Genomic DNA, 20,359 nt, shown 5'->3' with positions numbered 1-20,359 from the left:
GTGACATTCATGCCTGACAGCATATGCTATATTGTAGGTTGTTCAGTTTTCTGTTTCAGCTTTTTCTCAGGCTATTCTTCAGGAAGTCAACAGCTTAGAGAAAAACCAGGAAATCAACAACCAATCTACATTCAATGAACCTAACAAATAGCCTATTTGTTAGTAACCTAAATGTTGAATTTATGGGAACTTGTGTGACCTTAAATTCAGGAGAATACAGGTGCAAAAGCCCAGGATACTGCAATATAAAAGGAAGGCGTTCCTTCATTCAGTTTCAGGGATTTTGAGGCGTGAAGATTTTGTGTGTCCCTCATACTTCACTGCTGTATTTTTGTGAGTCTTGTATTAGACGTATCTTGTAAGCCAAGTCATTATCAAGTAGATGATAGCTTTGGCATAGGGTGTTCATTGAGTTGTAAGTGTTGTGTCACTCAAAGCTTTTAAGCGTGAGTGCTGTGTATCTTGATTAAAGCTGTGAAGCACAATCAAGAGTTGTTTGAAGTGTGACTTCAACTTGTCTTTAATATTGTTTAAAGATAGTAATCACTGAGGTGATTGAGGGGGAGTGAGTAGGAACTCTGATCTTAGGTTAAGATTGAAATTGCATTGGGTAGGGATTAAGTGATAAGTTGTAAACGGGTGAGTTTAGCTTTGAATTGATACTACTAATAGTGGATTTCCTCCCTGGCTTGGTAGCCCCCAGATGTAGGTCATGTTGGACTGAACTGGGTGAACAATTACTTGTGTTATTTACTGCACTTACTGTTAAGTTCTGCATAATCCCTGTCTGTGCAGAATTGGATGTCATAACAACCAGAGTGACATCCAAAGTCTGATAACTAGAATTTCATCTCTTCTTCACCCAAAGAGTGTAAGCTTCCAAAGCTACACAATTGCGCGGACCAAGCTCGGATCTTCCTTTCCTATGCACATTATGCCAAGCGTGTAAGCTTCAAACGTTGGGGATCTTTACACTCTTGATAGAAAAGACCTTCTAACAAAGTGTTATTAGGTTTATCTTTCAAGGGGAACCCAAGTTGACGACGAGCCAAAGAAGGGTTGTAGTTGATTCTTCCTTGTGTACCAATGAGAGGCACATAAGAGAATTCACCATAACAATCAATAATCTCCAAGCTACTCAATGAAAAGTCATAGCAAACTATATCGTCATTAGTGAGAGACATGAGTCTCTGAGACCACCTTAGACATTGTTTGTTCTCCACAAAAGCAGGCATCTGAGGCAAGTGCGAAATAAACCACTTGTACAGAAGAGGAACACAACAGACGATAGTTCCACCACCTTTGGAATTCCTTAGATGCAAAGAGAAGTACATATCTCCTAATAAAGTGGGAACTGGATTCCCAATCAAGAAAATTCTAACAGTGTTAACATCAACAACGTCAATGTTATGGAACAAGGCTAAACCACAGATGAGCAACACAAAGATAGATTCAAAAGCATCCACACTACTGGCTTGAGCAAAGGCAGTAGCTTCCTTGATGAGGAACTCAGAAGTCAATCCAAACAATCCTCGTTTCTTCACCCAACGAGCCTCTATCTCAGACTTCTTCAAGTGAAGGGCTTCAGCTATAATATGAGATATGGGAATCTCTTCCAATCCACTAAAGGGCACTTTGCTAGAAACAAGTATTCCCAAGAGATGGACATACTCCTCCAACATAGGCACAAGCTGATAATCAGGAAAAATGAAGCAATAGTAGAGAGGATCATAAAACTGAGCCAACACACTCAAGAGTCCTTCCACCACATCAGTAGACAAGATGGACAGAAGCTTCCCATGATGCTACTTGAAGTCCAAGGGATCTAATATTCAAAGGATTATAGCTTCCTTAACTCTTTCAAATCCGGACATTTGAAGTTGTACTTCTTAGTGTTCCTTCGTCCATAATCCATGGTCTGAAAATATTTGCAAACAAGACCTCAATTCCTTGAAATTTCCATATGATGAATGTTATGATGCGCATGAATGCATGAATGCAACAATCATAAAAATAAGGGATCACACAGAAGTCAAACAAACAAAGGTCAAGGGATGAATCAAGTCATTGTCAAGATCAATCATCCATTTTGGTGGATTATGTTTTGCACCTTATCAACACCCAAGTTCCATTGATATTGACAAGACTTGATTGGATCAACCAATAATCAAGGGTTTGTTGTGAGTCACGAGCATGGAGTCTGGGTAAGAACCATCCCAAAGGAGTGAACTAAGGATAAAAACCTGTAGATCATGTTCTAAAAAGTTCCCAGAGTCTTGTAAGACCCCAATTTTGTCCCTAAGATCCCTCATGGCATCATATCATATCATATCATTGCCTCAAGGATCTTTGTGCACCCTTTGCTTCCCTCCTAGTGGGTGGGTTATCTTGTGAGTGTGGTTCTTGATCACCAAGCATGTATTGCATTTGTATATCATTGCTTTTAATATATCTATTAACCAAAAGTACAAAAATATTGTCATCTAATCATGTTACTTGCAGATGAAGCAAGCTAGGTCAAATCAGTCAAAACAGTCATTGAACAGTGGATGGTGGCCATTCTTGAAGAATTTGGGCACCATGATCATTCATCAAGAGTTCATATGAGTTGTGACATCATTTTGAACCAATATATCAAGTGGTAGGGGTTTGGAATTCATCAGAACATGGTTAAGTCAACCAAAACCCTAGCAAAGTCATCTGAAGTCAATTGTGGTCAACTGTGCATTTAATTAGTGATTTGATGGTGGGAATTGGTTTGAGAGGTCTCATTCATGTCCATATAAGCCTCATATAACATGTCAAACATCATCAGTGAAGAATTTGAGGTCAGACAACAAATTTCCAAAAATAGAAAGTTGACCTATAATTGGAATTTGCCAAAAATGGAAAGTTCTTCTCCTCAACATTACATCATCATACAAGCTTCAAATGAATTTTTGTCCAACATGAAAGTTGAAGATCTTGTTCTCCCATTTCCAAAAAGTCCAAGAACACTCATTTCGCATGTGTGGTTGGCAAGTTATGATCAAATCATTCTCAAAAATTTTTGAACTTCAAAGTGAGATAACTTTCAAACCATTTGGCCAAATTGAGTGAGGTTTTTTGCTACAAGTCATATTTGATGTGCTCTATCCAAATCCTTCATCACATTTCACCAAAAATCTTCCAATCAAAATGGCCTTTTTTCAAGTGCATTGAATTAAAAAAGGGAGGTGAAAAAGTGACTTTTCAAATTAACCATTTCCAATACATTCTACCAATTGCAAATGTTCAGAAATCTCATTTGGGATGTGTTGCCTAAGCCCATTTCGCACTGTAGCACATGCACATGCAATTTGAGTTAATTTCACTAATTGGCCAAAACATTTCCATTTGAGCTAATGCAATTACCACTTCCTTAACCAAACTTAAGCTTCATTAATCAGGGTATATATTTCACATTTCAGACAGAAAAAGCCCTAGCCACTATTCACCAAAACGAGATCTGAATTCATTTTCTCTCAAGAACTCTCATTTCTTCATTTGAACTTTTCTGAAAAATTGTAAAAGGATTCGTGCTTCTGTGCTTTGGTCCATCATCCACCATCCTTTTGGAAGCTTTTTGCAAGCTTTGTTTCGCAACTGTAAAGCCAAAAACAACACTGTTGCATTGAAGCTTCATTAATGGCAGCCACTTGTTTGAGCTAAATCAAGGTAGCTAAGCTCCAAATCCCACTTCTATTCATCAATACAAACCTCTAGGCGCATCTGTTTCAGCTCAACACGGCCAGAAAACCATCATTTCATCACTGCTCTTCAAATCAAGTAAACTTTCGACTCTCTTATTTCTTGAAATCGTGCTATGCTTATTAAAGATCCTTCCATGCTGATTTTACTGAACTTTAAATCGTGAGAAATGGTTGAATATTGAGAGAGAAACATCGATTTAGAGTCTGTTGGTTAAATGTGTTTGTGCTTAGTTCTTTCATTTCAGCATGATTTAGTGAAAATTAATGTTGGAATGTTGATGTGCATTGTTTGCTGATTTGAATGGTGTGCTTGTTTTCAAAATCTGGAACCAAAAGTTCATCACGATGATGAACACGATGAACAGTGGCTATGAACCCTAATTTCTGTAAACCAGATCGTGTTTGGCTGCTGGGCTTTTTATTTTGCATGAAATCCACTGTTCCATTCCCATGTGGCCAATCAGCACGCGACATACCCTTAAGTGAAACGCAGCATTTCACTTAAGGGACCAAGTATTTACAAGTTTGCCACTGCCGGTTTTAATTTCATTTAAATCATTTCATTTTTTCAATATTTATTTCATTTTGTATGGCAATCTTCAAAAATTCATAAGTTCTTCAATTTTAATCCAAATTTGATGGGATCTTTTGTGAAATGCTCCTCATGATCTCTAGTTTATTATGGTGATTTTTCCAGATTTTTTGCACGTGTGGATTTTTAAATGTGCTAGGGTTTGTTCATGTGTGTCCATTTTGTGTATGCCATGCCAATTTGCTTGTGAAATGATGATACTTAATCCAATGCCTCTGAAATTTTTTGTGCTTAAACTAGACATGTTCATGGTGATTTTGGTGTAGAGTTTGTGAATTTATCATTGCTGATTGATGAGATATGATTTTTTGAATAGAGGTGTGACAATTTGTGTCACACCATTCATGTCCAACTTCATGATTTTAATTACCATGATTATTGAACTCAAAATGGTCTGGATTTTTGCATGAATATACTTATGGATGTTGAGAATACATGTGAATTTTTCTGGAATTATTGATGGCATTTCCTATTTGATTGGAATTTTCTCCCCTGTTTGGTCATTTGTTGACTTTTTGTGACACATGATGTTATATGATTTGTGAAATCCTCATGCATTATTGGATGGATTTGAAATTTGACATGTGAATTGTAGACATCTTAAAGTTTGTCATGGTTTTAGTCCCATTCATTTATCATGTGTTGTCACTGTTTTATGATTTATTGAAGTTGGTGCATGTTTTGATGCTTTGTATGAGTTTGCTTGAACTTGCTTTGGCTTTCTGATTTTCATTGACCTACTTCCTTTGATCCAAGTGAGCTGAAATTTCTTATGCTTATCATGTTATGGATGATGTTTGATCATGAATTATTTGAGGATTTATTGAAATGTTTGTGACTTGATTTGAGTGGAATCTTTCTGTTGACTTCTTTGAGGTTCTATATGACATGCTTTGACCTAATTTGTTTGTGAAATGATAATGATGAATGATATGAATGTGAAACCACTTGGGTTTGTTTCTTAATTGTTTGAACTTGATTTTGGATAGCTTTCACTTGCTGTTTTGGATTTCTTATCTCTTTTTGACCCTAGGCTTGTCCTAGTGGTCTTGTTTCTCATGTTTAAGTTTGCTTTTCAGGATAAGAAGCAAATGCCTTAAGGAGACTTATGCAAGTTGATTAAGTTTGATTGATTATCATGAACTAACTTATTTGTTTTGTAGGATGCTTAGCTCATATGCTTTGAGCTTTGTGCATTGCACATTTGACTGATTGTGTTGATCCTTATCTTATATTGGTTTTGAATTTGAGTTGTATACTGATTTTACTTGATTGATTTCAGGTACCATTAGTTGCTCAGTTCTTTTAAGAACTTGCTTTGCTTTGCTTGATAGCATTTGCATTGAGGTAGAATCCTTTTTCTTCATGTAGTCTGGAAGACCTGGCCTGTTACTTGGCCAGGCAACTGTCTGAAGTCCTCCTTAAGAGGCAATGTTTGTGCTTGTTTACTTTTTGTCCCAAGCAGGAAAAGTCCTTTCATCTGCTTCACCTTGGCTCTCAATGTCAAGGTTAAGAGCACCATTAACCCTATTCCAGTTGGCTTCAATGCCCACCCTTTGTATGAGCCTAATTGTTTGGTTATAGAGTATGCTGAATGACTTTAGTTGATTGATTACTTAGTTCATTTGTACATGTCTGCTTGTATGCTTTGTGCATTTATCATCATTAATTGCTCATTAGTGCATGATCATTTCATCTGTCTTTATGACATATCTTTGTTGATTACCCATTGAGGACAATTGTAAGACCATTTATTGGCCATTGTTCCTATGATATGGAAGTGAGTATAAGACCATTTCATTGGCCACTCATCTTCTCTCTGCTTGATGCATTTGTTTGTTTTATGTGAGGATGCAATTGTAAGTCCACGTAATTTGGCATTTGTTTTCCTATGATCATATGTTGGAGATTGGTATAAGCCCAGATAGATTGGCATCTGACATCCAAGCGTTTGCTTTGTTTTTGTTGGAGATTGGTATAAGCCCAGATAGATTGGCATCCGGTATCCACTTTTTATTTCTTTGTTGAGGAGATTGGTATAAGTCCATAGAGTGGCCTCTGATATCCAGTTTTGCTTTAGGAGATTGGTATAAGTCCAGTGATTGGCATCCGGTATCCGCTTTTGTTGACTTTTTTCCTTTGCTTTGCTTGTTTGTTATTGCTCATTGCTTATTCCAAAGGACACACTTGAATCATCTTCTATATGATTTCAAGAGGTGAACCTTCTAGGAAGTTTTACGCTCCATCTCCATCCATTCATCCATTTTGTCCTAAACTTTTTTCACACATTACTTTTAAAACTTGAGATAAATATTGTGCAAACATCTTCATGCTTTTAAATTAAAAACCTGGACCCCAAGTCCTTGACTTTTTCAAACTCCATTTCATAATACTTCTTTTGAATCAATCTTAATCATACTTTGACCCTCCTTTTGTGAATAATCATAATCAATTAACTTCACCCATTCAATTGTTTTGTGGCTTTGTCCATTCTTGTTAAGCTTTCATACATTAGTCGTAGGTTTGATTTATCCTAGTTGGTTGATGTTAATCTCACCTATTTGTCCTTAGTTGATTGAATTGTAAGTCTTCCTTGCTTATTATAGGGTTAACCCCTCACTAGCAAGTTGAAGCTTTTCTCACATGGTGGACTCGTTGTTTGTATAAGGTTGAGTTTTCTCCTGTGGATAACGTAAGACCTTAAGGCTTGTGTTTAAAATTGAATCCACTAACTTTTGGAAATCTTTTAGCCGAACTACGGCGTTTTGATCCTTACCTTTGATGGAAGGTACGTAGGCAACGGGTTTATCCGTTCGAACACAAAAATAATAAAAATTGTATATTCTTTTCTCATCATCCCAATCATGTTTGCACAATAAATATTTCATAACAAATAACAATTTTATGCAACAAGTGTGAAAAGGGCTCCCTAGGAGTACCTAGGACGTAGTGGGTGCCTAACACCTTCCCATTGCGTAATTTACCCCTTACCCAGACTCTCTGATCTTTTCATTAGTTTTCTATGTGTAAAACTTCTTAGGCTTTTGTTCGCTTTTTAGCCAGTCCTTTGGATAAATAAAAGTGCGGTGGCGACTCGATTTCTTTGTATACTTTGCTTATGATTTAATCAATAAATCATATAGAGACGAATACACCGCTACAGAAAAGTGGCGACTCTGCTGGGGATTGTAGCCTTGGTGGTATTGCCTACTTTTCACCCTTGTTGCGCTATATTATTATTTGTAATATGACATATTTTTGTACCATTTGGGATAACTGTATTGATTGTAATGTTTGAATTGCTTGATATACAATTGTTGTTTGCTTTGGTGATCTGTGAGATGAGTTCTATACCCGAACTCGAGTGCACTCTAGGATAGGAGAATGGCATAGTCTTGTTGACTGGTGTGGAGTATTCCTTAGCCAGTTGACTTGCGAGTCCATTCACTTGGTGGAGGTCATGTTGGATTAATAATGTCACACAAGTTATTTGTGGTTAGGCATTATTCTTTCAATCATGTGCCGCAGAAGCCAAGGACCTTAGTTTACCAAGCCCATCTTGGCCTATTTTTTAGGACGTAGTGCGGAGGTCGTTCAGATGTAAGTTCTGATGCGATTGTTACGCGATACTACACTCATAAGAGTTTCTCTTGAGAATATTTTTGGAATACGAGTATTCGTTCCTCCGATAATATTCGAAAGATGGAACGATGATTATGGGAACCTCTGGTAGAACATGTCTGGCAGGTTTAAACCCTAGTACACTCCCTTTGGGTGGTTCTTAACCGAGACTCCATGCTCGTGACTCTCAGCAAACCCGTGATTCGTGGTTGAGTCGTTCAGACAACCTTAATATCAATGGAACCTGGGCGTTGATAAGGTATAAAACCTAAATCCCCCAAAACGGATGGTTGATATTAAGGATGTTCGAGCCGGTTCATGTACCGTTAATATCAATGGAACTTGGGTGTCGATAAGGTGAAAACCTAAATCCACCAAAATGGATGATTGATATTAGGGATACAATGAGCTTTCCCATGACCTTTGTTTGGTGTGACTTGTTTGATCCTTGAGTGTGATTGTTGCATTCATGCATTCATGCATTCATCTGCACTTCATGTCATCAGAAAAAAAAGAAAATTTTCAAGGAACTTAAAAGGGTTTATTTGCAAAATTTTCAGACATGGAAAGACCAAAAAGGCATACAAAGAAGTACAGCTTTAAACAGCCCGATGTAAAAGAGTTAAGGAATCTGACATCTTATGTATTAGATCCCTTGGGTTTCAAAGCTCGCTATGGGAAGCTTCTACCTCTGCTGACTACTCAGGTTGATGAAGGGTTGATGAGTACTCTGGCTCAGTTTTATGATCTGTTGTATCATTGCTTCTCATTTCCGGACTTCCAGCTGTTGCCAACTTTGGAGGAGTATTCTCACCTCATTGGGATCCTGATTCTGGATCAAGTGTCGTTCAGTGGCCTAGAGAGTATTCCGACTGCTCGAGAGATTGCCAATTTGTTGCACATAGATGAAGATTTGATTAGGGCTAATTTGACTACCAAAGGCGGAATTCAGGGTTTTCCTTCCGAGTTCCTCATTGCTCAAGCTACCTTTTATGGGAAGGCCATGAGTGAGGATTCCTTTGAGGCTTTGTTTGTGCTGCTCATCTATGGATTGGTGTTGTTTCCCAACTTCGACAAGTTCGTGGACATGAACGCCATTAGGATCTTCTCAGTTCTTAATCCCGTTCCGACTTTGTTAGGCGACGCCTATGTCTCTTTGCATCTGAGGAACGCAAAGGGTGGAGGAGTTATTGTCTGCTGTCTACCTCTGCTGTACAAGTGGTTTATTTCGCACTTGCCGCAGACAGTTGCTTTCAAGGAGAACAAGGGATGTCTACGGTGGTCTCAGAGACTTATGTCTCTCACCAATGATGATATCTATTGGTATGATCGCGTGTATGATACCGTCCAGATCATTTACTATTGTGGTGAATTCCCTAATGTGCCTCTTCTTGGCACATGTGGTGGGATCAGCTACAATCCTATTCTCGCACGACGTCAGCTTGGGTTCCCCCTAAAGGATAAACCTCATAACATTCTGTTAGAAGGTGTGTTCTTCCAGGAGGGTAAAGATCCCCAAGGCCTGAAAACCAGATTTGTCCGTGCTTGGCGCAGTATTCACAAGAAGATTAGGAACGAGTTGGGTCCAAAGAACTGCATTGCTTTGGAGCCATACACCTCTTGGGTCAGACAGAGAGCTGACGTGTACTTGATGCCAAATGATCATCCGAGACCTACACCGTTGGATGTGGCTGGGCCTTCAACCCTCCCTACCCAACGTGTAGAGGAGTTGAGAGAAGAAGACCTTTCACGTGCTTGGATCCGTGAAAGAGAAGAATTGCTTCAGTAGCTTAAGGAGAAGGACGTTGTGATTGAGTTCCTCGAGCATCGAGTGATCGACGATCCGAACGACACTTGGACCTCTCTGCTTCCTCAGTCTTCCAAATTCTGGAAGAGGAGGTATGATCGACTTGCAAAGGAGAAAGCAGACATGGAAGCGGCCTATGAGAGAGAGATCAAGAAGCTGTGTACTTCTCGTCTTCCAGCATCCCGAGCTTCTAGGGATCCATAGGATGTTTATTTCCCTTTTCTCTTTGTAATGATAAAAAAAAATGCTGTACTTCTTTGTCTCGATATATTGAATGAAATATTTTCCATAAGAAATTAAAATGTTTTAACTATTCAAAATATTGCAAAAAATACCCTAAGGGTTCCTTGAAAAAAACAAAGCATCTGCACAAGCATTTCATGCATCATTTTTGCACAAGCAATTACCCCTTGTTTCTGGTCTTCTTGTCCTAACTCTGTGTTCTTCATTTATTTTGGAGACAAGTTGACTCACCGGTATTATACTCGAGTCAATTCTGCAAGAGTCATGGAGCAGCTAGAACAAGAGAACAGAGAATTGAAAGAAGAGGTCGCCAGACTTGGCGCTTTGATGGAGCAACTCCTCGCTGCTCAAAATCAACCTGCTCAACCGCCTGCAACTCCTGCCCAGAGGACGGTCATCTCAGAGGTCGTCGCTTCGACTGTGCCAGTCAGTGCTCATCAGGTGCCTAATGCTATGCCAGCCGGGTTCCCTTGGGGAATGCCTCCAGGTTTTATGCCTGATCGGCCCGCTCCAACTTTTGCTCACATGCCGGCATCTAGCCCGGTCCCTGTTGCTGCTCCTTCTGTCGTGCATACCATGCCAAGGGTAGACGACACCATCTATCACTCCGAGCCGTCTGAGGGCCCGGACGTTTATGAAAAGATGGACGCCATGAACGACCAATTCCTCGAGCTGAGAAAGGAATTGAAGACTCTTCGAGGTAAAGATTTGTTCGGCAAGTCTGCTGCCGAGTTGTGCCTTGTTCCCGGTGTGAAGATACCGATTAAATTCAAAGTACCTGACTTTGAAAAGTATAAAGGGAACACCTGTCCACTCGCACACCTGGTCATGTACGCCAGGAAGATGTCTACCCAGACTGATAATGATCAGCTTCTGATTCATTATTTCCAAGACAGTCTGTCCGGTGCGGCGCTCAGATGGTACATGAGCTTAGACAGTGCCAATATCAGATCCTTCAACGACCTTGGCGAAGCCTTCGTCAAGCAATATAAGTACAATGTCGATATGGCGTCTGACCGAGATCAACTCAGGTCCATGTCGCAGAAGGACAAGGAAACGTTCAAGGAGTACGCCCAGAGATGGCGAGAGCTGGAAGCTCAGATCACTCCACCGCTGGAGGAGAAAGAAATGACCAAGATCTTTTTGAAGACTCTTGGCTCATTCTACTATGAGCGGATGGTAGCAAGCGCTCCCTCTGATTTCACCGAGATGGTGAACATGGGGATGCGTCTTGAGGAAGGTGTCCGTGAAGGACGATTGGCGAAGGATGAGAGCTCTTCCTCTAAACGATATGGAGCGTTTAAGAGGAAGGATGGGGAAGCACATGCTGTGCAATCCCATCCCAAGCATAGAAGACCCTCTGCTCAGAGGAAGCCTGCACGTCGTGCCGGTCATCAGCACCAGGTGGCTCATATAGCACCTGTATTCAAAGATAATGCTCAGCAACATCAGCAATATCAGCATCAGCAACAATATCAACAGCCTCAGTATCAGCAACAACCTCGTCCACAGCAACAGGCTTACCAGCCTCGTGGCAGTACAACCAATCAAGCTAACTTGGGTTATGATAGGAAGAAAATCAGCTTCGATCCAATTCCTATGACATATGCAGAGCTTTATCCTTCCTTGTTGGAAAGGAAATTGGTTTCTCCCAGGGATCCTCCTGCCATTCCTGCAAATCCACAATGGTGGTACAAACCAGATCAACATTGTGTTTACCATTCCGGTGCTCCGGGTCATAACATCGAGAATTGCTACCCACTCAAGACTAAGGTTCAAGACCTTATGAGATGTGGAATCTTGAGTTTTGAAGATTCAGGCCCGAATGTCACCAAGAACCCATTGCCTGCGCATGGGAAATCTGTTAATATGGTTTAGGAATGCCTTGGGAAGTACAAGGTCAGATATGTGAGGCACATTAGGCAGTCGTTGGTTGAATTACATCGTTTGCTGTGTCAGTACAGCTACTTAGAGCATAACCACGACAAGTGCCGCGTCTGCTCGGTTAACCGCTTAGGTTGCGATCAAGTACGAAGAGAGCTCCAAAAGTTGTTGGATGAGGGTACCGTTGAGATTCTGCAGAATCGCAACGTTGATGAGGACGAGCCTGAAGTGAATGTGATTTCACCAGTGTTCAAGCTGCCCGAGCCTGTTGTTGTTCGTTACAATAGCAGCAAGCCGAAGGCTTCCCCTTCTTTGGTCATTAAACCTGCAGGCCCTGTGCCTTACTCTTCAGACAAAGCCGTACCATTCAGATACAATCCTGTCGCTGTGCAAGATGGGGTAGAAGTGCCTTTGCCTTCAACTTCTGTGACCAACGTCGCTGACGTAAGTGGGTTGACCCGAAGTGGTCGTGTCTTTTCTGCGCCTCCTAAGGCTGTTGCTTCTGATTCCGCTGAGCGTCCGGTTGGGACGGCTGTGAATAGTCAGAATCAGGCACGTGATGTTGCCAAACCATCCTCCTCTGTACAAAAAACTCCCGTTTCTTCAGTTGGCCCGAGTGGCATTGTAGATGAAGAATCTGATGAGATGCTGAGGCTCATCAGAAAGAGTGAGTACAACGTTGTAGACCAGCTTCTACAAACGCCATCCAAGATTTCCATTGTTTCTCTGCTGCTGAATTCGGAACCCCATAGGGAGGCTCTGCAAAAAGTCTTGGATCTGGCGTATGTTGATCACGACGTCACCATTGAGCAATTTGATAGTATTGTTGCAAACACAACCGCTTGCAACACTTTGAGCTTTTGTGACGCTGATCTCCCTGAGGAGGGAAGAGACCACAACATGGCTTTACATATCTCCATGAATTGCAAATCTGATGCAATGTCCAATGTGCTGGTGGACACTGGATCTTCTCTAAATGTATCGCCAAAGACCACACTCTCTAGATTGTCATATCAAGGTCCTCCTATGAGGCAGAGTGGGGTTGTTGTGAAAGCATTTGATGGGTCGCGTAAGACCGTGATTGGGGAAGTTGATCTCCCAATCAAAATTGGCCCAAGTGATTTCCAAGTTACCTTCCAGGTAATGGATATCCACCCATCTTATAGCTGTCTCTTAGGCAGACCATGGATTCACGAGGCTGGCGCCGTGACATCCACCCTACACCAGAAGTTGAAATTTGTCAAAAATAAGAAATTGGTTGTAGTAGGGGGAGAAAAGGCTCTCCTGGTTAGCCATCTGTCTTCTTTCTCGTACATTGACGCTGAGGATGAAGTTGGAACTCCATTCCAAGCTTTATCTATTGATGAACCAATCGAGAAGAAGTCTCCTTCATTCACTTCCTACCGTGATGCAAAGCTGGCCATTGAATGTGGTGCAGTTGCTGGATTAGGGAAGGTGATTGAACTTGAAGACAATAGATCCCGGGCTGGCATTGGCTACTGTTCTGGGGCATGTAATGAGCAAGGTTTGTTCACAAGTGGAGGATTCATCCATGATGATCAACCTGAAGAGGAAGCTGCTGCTATCTTGGAAGAGGATGCAGAAGACGTGAACAACTTCGTTATTCCTGGTGGTGTCTGCCACAATTGGGTCGCTGTAGATGTTCCTACAGTCATCCATAGATCAGAGTAATTGTTCACTTTGTTTAAAACCCTTCTCCCATGCCAAAAGGAGAAGTGATGACATTGTTGGCAAAGCATATATACAATGATGTTTTCATTCAATTAATGCATTGTTAAACATTTGTTTTTTCCTTTGTTTTCACTTTTTGCTTTTTTGCATGAAATCAGTGATCACAAAAAACCCATAAAAACAAGAATAAAAGCAATCTTTTTCATCTGCATAATGGTTTGCTTGTTTAAATTCTAAAGTTTTTCATTAACCAAAATCATTATGCAGGTTGATCCTAAAACCCATTGAACATAATGATCCAACGCCATCTCCCAATTTTGAATTCCCTGTATTTGAGGCAGAGGAAGATGACGTTGAGGGATTCCTGATGAGATTACCCGTCTCCTTGAGCACGAAGAGAAGATCATTCAGCCGCATCTCGAAGACTTGGAAACAGTCAACTTGGGGTCTGAGGATTGTGTTCGCCTAATGAAGATTGGGGCACTCCTTGAAGGGTCTGTCAAGGAAGATTTGATCAGCTTGCTACGAGAATATTCAGATATGTTTGCTTGGTCCTATGAAGATATGCCGGGTTTGGATACAGATATTGTGCAACATTTCCTGCCTTTAAAGCCTGAGTGCGTGCCTGTGAAGCAGAAGCTCAGAAGAACTCATCCAGATATGGCAGTGAAGATCAAAGAGGAAGTTCAGAAGCAAATTGATGCGGGGTTTCTGGTGACTTCTACATATCCTCAATGGGTGGCCAACATTGTGCCTGTTCCTAAGAAGGATGGAAAAGTCCGTATATGCGTTGATTATAGAGATTTGAATAAAGCTAGTCCGAAAGATGATTTTCCCCTACCACACATCGACATGTTGGTAGACAATACAGCTAAATTCAAAGTCTTTTCCTTTATGGACTGATTTTCCGGATATAATCAAATCAAGATGGCACCAGAGGATATGGAGAAGACAACATTCATCACGCCTTGGGGAACATTCTGTTATCGAGTGATGCCCTTCGGTTTGAAGAACGCCGGAGCCACGTATCAACGAGATATGACTACCTTGTTTCATGATATAATGCACAAGGAGATAGAGGTCTATGTTGATGATATGATTGCTAAGTCCCGAACGGAAGTTGAGCATATTGAGCATTTGTTGAAGCTTTTTCAGCGTTTGAGGAAGTTTAAACTTCGCCTGAATCCGAACAAATGTACATTTGGAGTCCGTTCTGGCAAATTGTTGGGTTTTGTGGTAAGTGAAAGAGGTATTGAGGTTGATCCTGCAAAGGTCAAAGCAATACAAGAGATGCCTGCACCCAAAACTGAGAAGCAAGTCCGAGGTTTTCTTGGCCGCTTGAATTACATTTCCAGATTTATATCCCACATGACTGCCACATGTGCGCCGATATTCAAGCTCCTCCGGAAAGATCAGTCTCATGATTGGACCGAGGATTGCCAGAAAGCTTTCGACAGTATCAAAGAATATCTGTCTGAACCTCCGATATTGTCTCCGCCTGTGGAAGGAAGACCTCTGATCATGTATTTGACAGTTCTTGAAGACTCGATGGGTTGTGTACTCGGTCAACAAGATGAATCGGGGAAGAAGGAATTTGCTATATACTACCTCAGTAAGAAGTTTACTGATTGTGAGTCTCGGTACTCTATGCTTGAGAAGACGTGCTGTGCTTTAGCTTGGGCTGCTAAGCGTTTGCGCCAGTACATGATAAATCATACAACTTGGTTGATATCCAGAATGGATCCGATTAAGTATATCTTCGAGAAGCCTGCTTTAACTGGGAGGATTGCCCGTTGGCAGATGTTGTTGTCTGAGTATGATATTGAGTATCGAGCTCAGAAAGCTATCAAAGGTAGTATCTTGGCTGACCATTTAGCGCACCAGCCGATCGAAGATCATCAGTCTGTTCAGTATGACTTCCCTGATGAGGAAATTCTGTATTTGAAGATGAAAGATTGCGATGAGCCTACACTTGATGAAGGTCCGGAACCTGGTTCCAGATGGACGATGGTGTTTGATGGCGCTGTTAATCAATATGGAAATGGAATTGGGGCAGTGATCATTACTCCTCAAGGTTCACACATTCCGTTTACAGCAAGGCTAACTTTCAAATGCACGAATAATATGGCGGAGTATGAAGCCTGTATTATGGGACTTGAAGAATGCATTGATTTGAGAATCAAGTATCTTGATGTGTATGGTGATTCGGCCCTGGTTGTTAATCAGATCAAGGGTGAATGGGAGACGAATCAACCTGGTCTCATTCCGTACAGAGATTATGCAAGGAGAATTTCAACATTCTTCACAGAAGTTGAATTTTATCACATTCCTCGAGAGGATAATCGGATGGCAGATGCTCTTGCTACGCTTGCTTCCATGATTGTGGTCAGACGGTGGAATGATGTCCCCAATATTACTGTGATGCGCTTGGACAGACCAGCTCACATATTTGCAATTGAAGAAGTGAAAGATGACAAGCCTTGGTATTTTGATATCAAGAATTTCCTCCAGAACCAGGTCTACCCGCCTGGGGCATCTGTGAAAGATAGGAAAACTTTGAGAAGGTTGTCAGGCAGTTTCTACCTCAGTGGTGAAGTGCTGTATAAGAGAAATTTTGATATGGTTTTGCTCAGATGCGTGGATAGACACGAAGCAAACCTATTGATGACTGAGGTCCATGAGGGTTCATTTGGTACTCATTCCAATGGACATGCCATGGCTAAGAAGATGTTGAGAGCAGGCTACTATTGGCTGACAATGGAGTCTGACTGTTGCAAGTATGTGAAGAAATGTCACAAGTGTCAAATTTATGCGGATAAGATTCATATTCCTCCGACACTCTTGAATGTGATTTCGTCACCATGGCCTTTCTCTATGTGGGGAATCGACATGATCGACATGATTGAGCCGAAAGCGTCCAACGGACACCGGTTTATTCTCGTAGCAATTGATTACTTAACCAAATGGGTTGAAGCCGCTTCGTACGCGAATGTAACCAGGCAGGTGGTTGTAAAGTTTATCAAAAACCAGCTGATTTGCCGTTATGGTGTGCCAGAGAGGATCATTACTGATAATGGATCTAATCTGAATAACAAGATGATGGATGAGTTGTGTGCTGAATTCAAGATTGCACACCATAATTCCTCTCCCTACAGACCTAAGATGAATGGGGCTGTTGAAGCTGCTAATAAGAATATCAAGAAGATTATCCAGAAGATGACCGTCACGTACAAAGATTGGCATGAGATGCTGCCATTTGCTTTGCATGGATATCGTACGTCTGTACGCACTTCAACAGGGGCAACCCCTTTCTCTCTTGTTTACGGCATGGAAGCTGTTCTCCCAATAGAGGTGGAGATCCCATCAATGAGAGTCTTGATGGAAGCCAAGTTGACTGATGCTGAATGGATTCAGGATCGTTATGACCAATTGAATTTGATTGAAGAGAAGCGGTTAACTGCCATGTGTCATGGTCAGTTATATCAGCAGAGAATGAAGAAAGCATTCGATAAGAAGGTCAAGCCGCGTGTGTTCCGAGAAGGTGACCTCGTGCTCAAGAAAGTCTTGTCTTTCGCGCCCGATTCCAGGGGCAAGTGGACTCCAAACTACGAGGGTCCATATGTTGTTAAGAGAGCCTTTTCAGGCGGGGCTTTGATGCTTACAACAATGGGGCAATCTAGGCAAAAATTAGAGACTTGAAAAAAAGAATATTTGCATCCCGCTAGATTGAGTACCTCACTCTGGGGCAATCTAGGCAAAAATTAGGGATTTGGCAAGTAACTGCATCCTGACAAGACTTTCTGTTCCACAGCTGTCATTTCGTCAGAGGACTCTCGATTCGTCGTCAAACTGAAGCTTCGAATACATCGAGATTCAAATTGGTAGAGGAAGGATCATTATGTTCAATGTAGCCCTCTTCCAATATATATCACTGATTTCAAATTTGTACAGATCTATGGAGTCTTGCCATTCGCAGGCTACCATTCCATTAAATGAATTTGAGCTTTTTATCCAATTATTTGCACTCTTATTTGTTTCAATTCAACAAATGTTTTGCATGTTTTAATTGATAAAATATCATTGTTTTTAAACAAATCAAATTTTTCAAAAAAAATTGTTGTTTTAAACAAAGTGAATATTCACAATGTTGAAAGGATACTCAAGAATATCTCAGTGCTCTCCCAAGGGTGGCATGATCTCCAACAGGTAAGACATTTGGTTCATATTCCTGGTTTGGTTGTATCTTCTTTCTCCAGATCTTGTGATGGGGTTGTTCCCCAGCATAGTTGCAAGCAGAGTGTTGTTGAAGACTCAGTTTTCTCCAGCAGCAGTTTCCCCCAATAGAGTTGCTTATGCAGTTGGATTCTACTTGGATGTTATTCTCCTTCAGTGGGTTGTTCCCCGGAGTTGTTTGGAGTTGCAAAGCTCTTTGTTTCTCAGTTGATGCTGAGATCCCCTGCGGATCTTCGAGATTTTCTCTTGTCCCCCAACAGATTCGTCTTGGTGGCTGTTTTGCCCGTTGTGACTTTCTGTACCCTGGTTGGGTTGTTTGCTGATCCATCACTCAGAGATTTGGTGTTTCCTGATATCTTTGATCCTCTGCTCCCCCCAGCAGTACCAGCAGATCTATGCTTTATAGCATGTAGATCTCCGCAGATTGGCTTTCCAGTTGGTTTTTCCCCTGGAAGTATAGTACCGGGCGTTTGATTCCTGGACCTGTTTGTGTTAGATATGTCTGTTTTGTCAGCATTCATCAAACATAAATCAAGCATATTCATGCATATCCATAAACATTCAGATATTCATGTTGCATTTCTTGCCATGTATCTTTTGTTGATTGTTCCTTGCTATGGTGGTGCAGATCCCCAATAGATCTCCCCTAGCAGATGTCGGGTGTTAAATCTCTCCATATAGAGTCAGCCCCATAAGCAGAAAGTGTCTTTTGTCTGTCCTTCTGCAGTTCCCCACTGAGATATATCCTCGTGGATGACGGTTTCTTCCGTTTCCTCCCAACACATATATTGGGATGGATTTTCCTATTTGAGTTACATTCTCATTAGGATGTGTCTTGATTCAGTCTGTCTTTTCGGATTATTCCCGAATTGGCTATTTGTTAACTGTCTTGTGCTTCCCAGTGGGTTGTTTCCCAGCGGAGTCTTCTCGGGCCTCTACCCTCATACCGGTAGTTGTAAGTCCTATTTTCCTTGCCCTTTTGATGGAATTGGTGGTTATATACCTTTATTCCGCGGCAAAAGTTTTGATTTTTCTACCTAGCAATCGGTAGTTGTAAATCCTATTTTTCCTGCTCTCCAGCAGTTTGTGGTTTATTATGAGCCCTATTTTGGTTTCCCGTGCGGATTTGTGATTTGTTCTATCCCCACGCAGAGTTGTTGGTCTTCTACCCAGTATTCGGTAGATGTAAACCCTAAATTCATGGTTATCCCCACCAGAGTATGGCTATTACCCCGTATTCGATGGTTGTAAAGTCCTATCTCTTTTTCCCTAACAGAGACAACCTTTGTGGTTCGTCCTGATTGTAAGTGGATCCCTGTTGTTGTGGTTTTATCCCTAACAGATTTGATGTCTCCCTATGGTGATTTCTATCCCCAGTTGAGTTTGTGGTCTTCTACCCCGTATTCGGTAGTTGTAAATCCCAAGTGTTGATGTTTCTCCCCAGCGGAGTTTGTGCCTTGTGGTACAATTGGATAGTTGTCGGATGCTTGCAATTTATCCCCAGCGGGTCTCCTTTCATTTACCCTTGTGTTGGTAATGTTGTTGCTCCCTTTGATTGGTCATCATTATATACCTAGTTTGGTATCCCGATGCCTTTCTTTTTTCGGTCGATTTATCCTTTATTAACCCAGTAACCGGTTGTGGATAATCTTCCATGCGAGTATGTTATTCACGGTCTGCCGGTAATGAATAATATATCTCATGCACTCTTCAGTCGAAGCCTTTTGTGTTTCCTTGGTCGAGTAAGTTTCGTTATTTCCCTTTTGCGGAATCGAATTTTTGTTGTGTTGGATAATTGCCGGATGCTTGCAGTTTATCCCTTTGAGTTATCTTTCGTTTACCCGGATGCTTGGTATCGATTGTCTCTCTTTTTGGTTAGTCACCTATTATATACTTCGGTATCTCTGGTGTCTTTTCCTTTCGAGTATATTATTCACGGTCTGCCGGTAATGAATAATATGTCTCATGCGCTCTTTAGTTGGAATCCTTTGTTGATTTTCCCCAGCTGAGCAAGATTCGTATTCTTTGTAGAATCGAATATCCATCCTTTAACCAGTTTGTGTTTCGGATGATGAGTGTTTTGGCATATATACCAATCCACGTTTTCGGTAGATCACCTATTATATACCTTGGTATCTCTGGTGTTTCTTACCATGCGAGTTTATTATCTATGTTCTGACGGTAATAATTAATATATCTCATGCGAGTTTTCTTATCCACGGTCTGCCGGTAATGGATATTATATCTCATGCACTCTTTGGGTTTGTGTCCCCAGTCGAGTAAGGTTCGTTTTCCCGTTGTGGATTCGAATGTCCATCCTGTAAGTCGATTTGCTTTTTCAAGCCCTCCTTTCGGATGATGAGTGTTTTGGCATATATACCAATTCACGCTTTGGTCGGTCACCTATTATATACCTCGGTATCCCTGGTTTCCTTCCCTTTTGCTCCCTATTATGACCTCGGTCCCCTATGGAGTCAGATTTTCCTGAGTTTATGTACCTTTTCAGGTCTTTCTCAGATGCTTGGTTGATTGATATCTCTCACCCTTATACCAGTC

This window comes from Lathyrus oleraceus, chromosome 4 (genome assembly GCF_024323335.1).
Source record: "Lathyrus oleraceus cultivar Zhongwan6 chromosome 4, CAAS_Psat_ZW6_1.0, whole genome shotgun sequence".
Taxonomy (NCBI): Eukaryota; Viridiplantae; Streptophyta; class Magnoliopsida; order Fabales; family Fabaceae; genus Lathyrus; species Lathyrus oleraceus.
The sequence above is the reverse complement of the archived record's forward strand: the minus strand, read 5'-3'. Positions refer to the sequence as shown.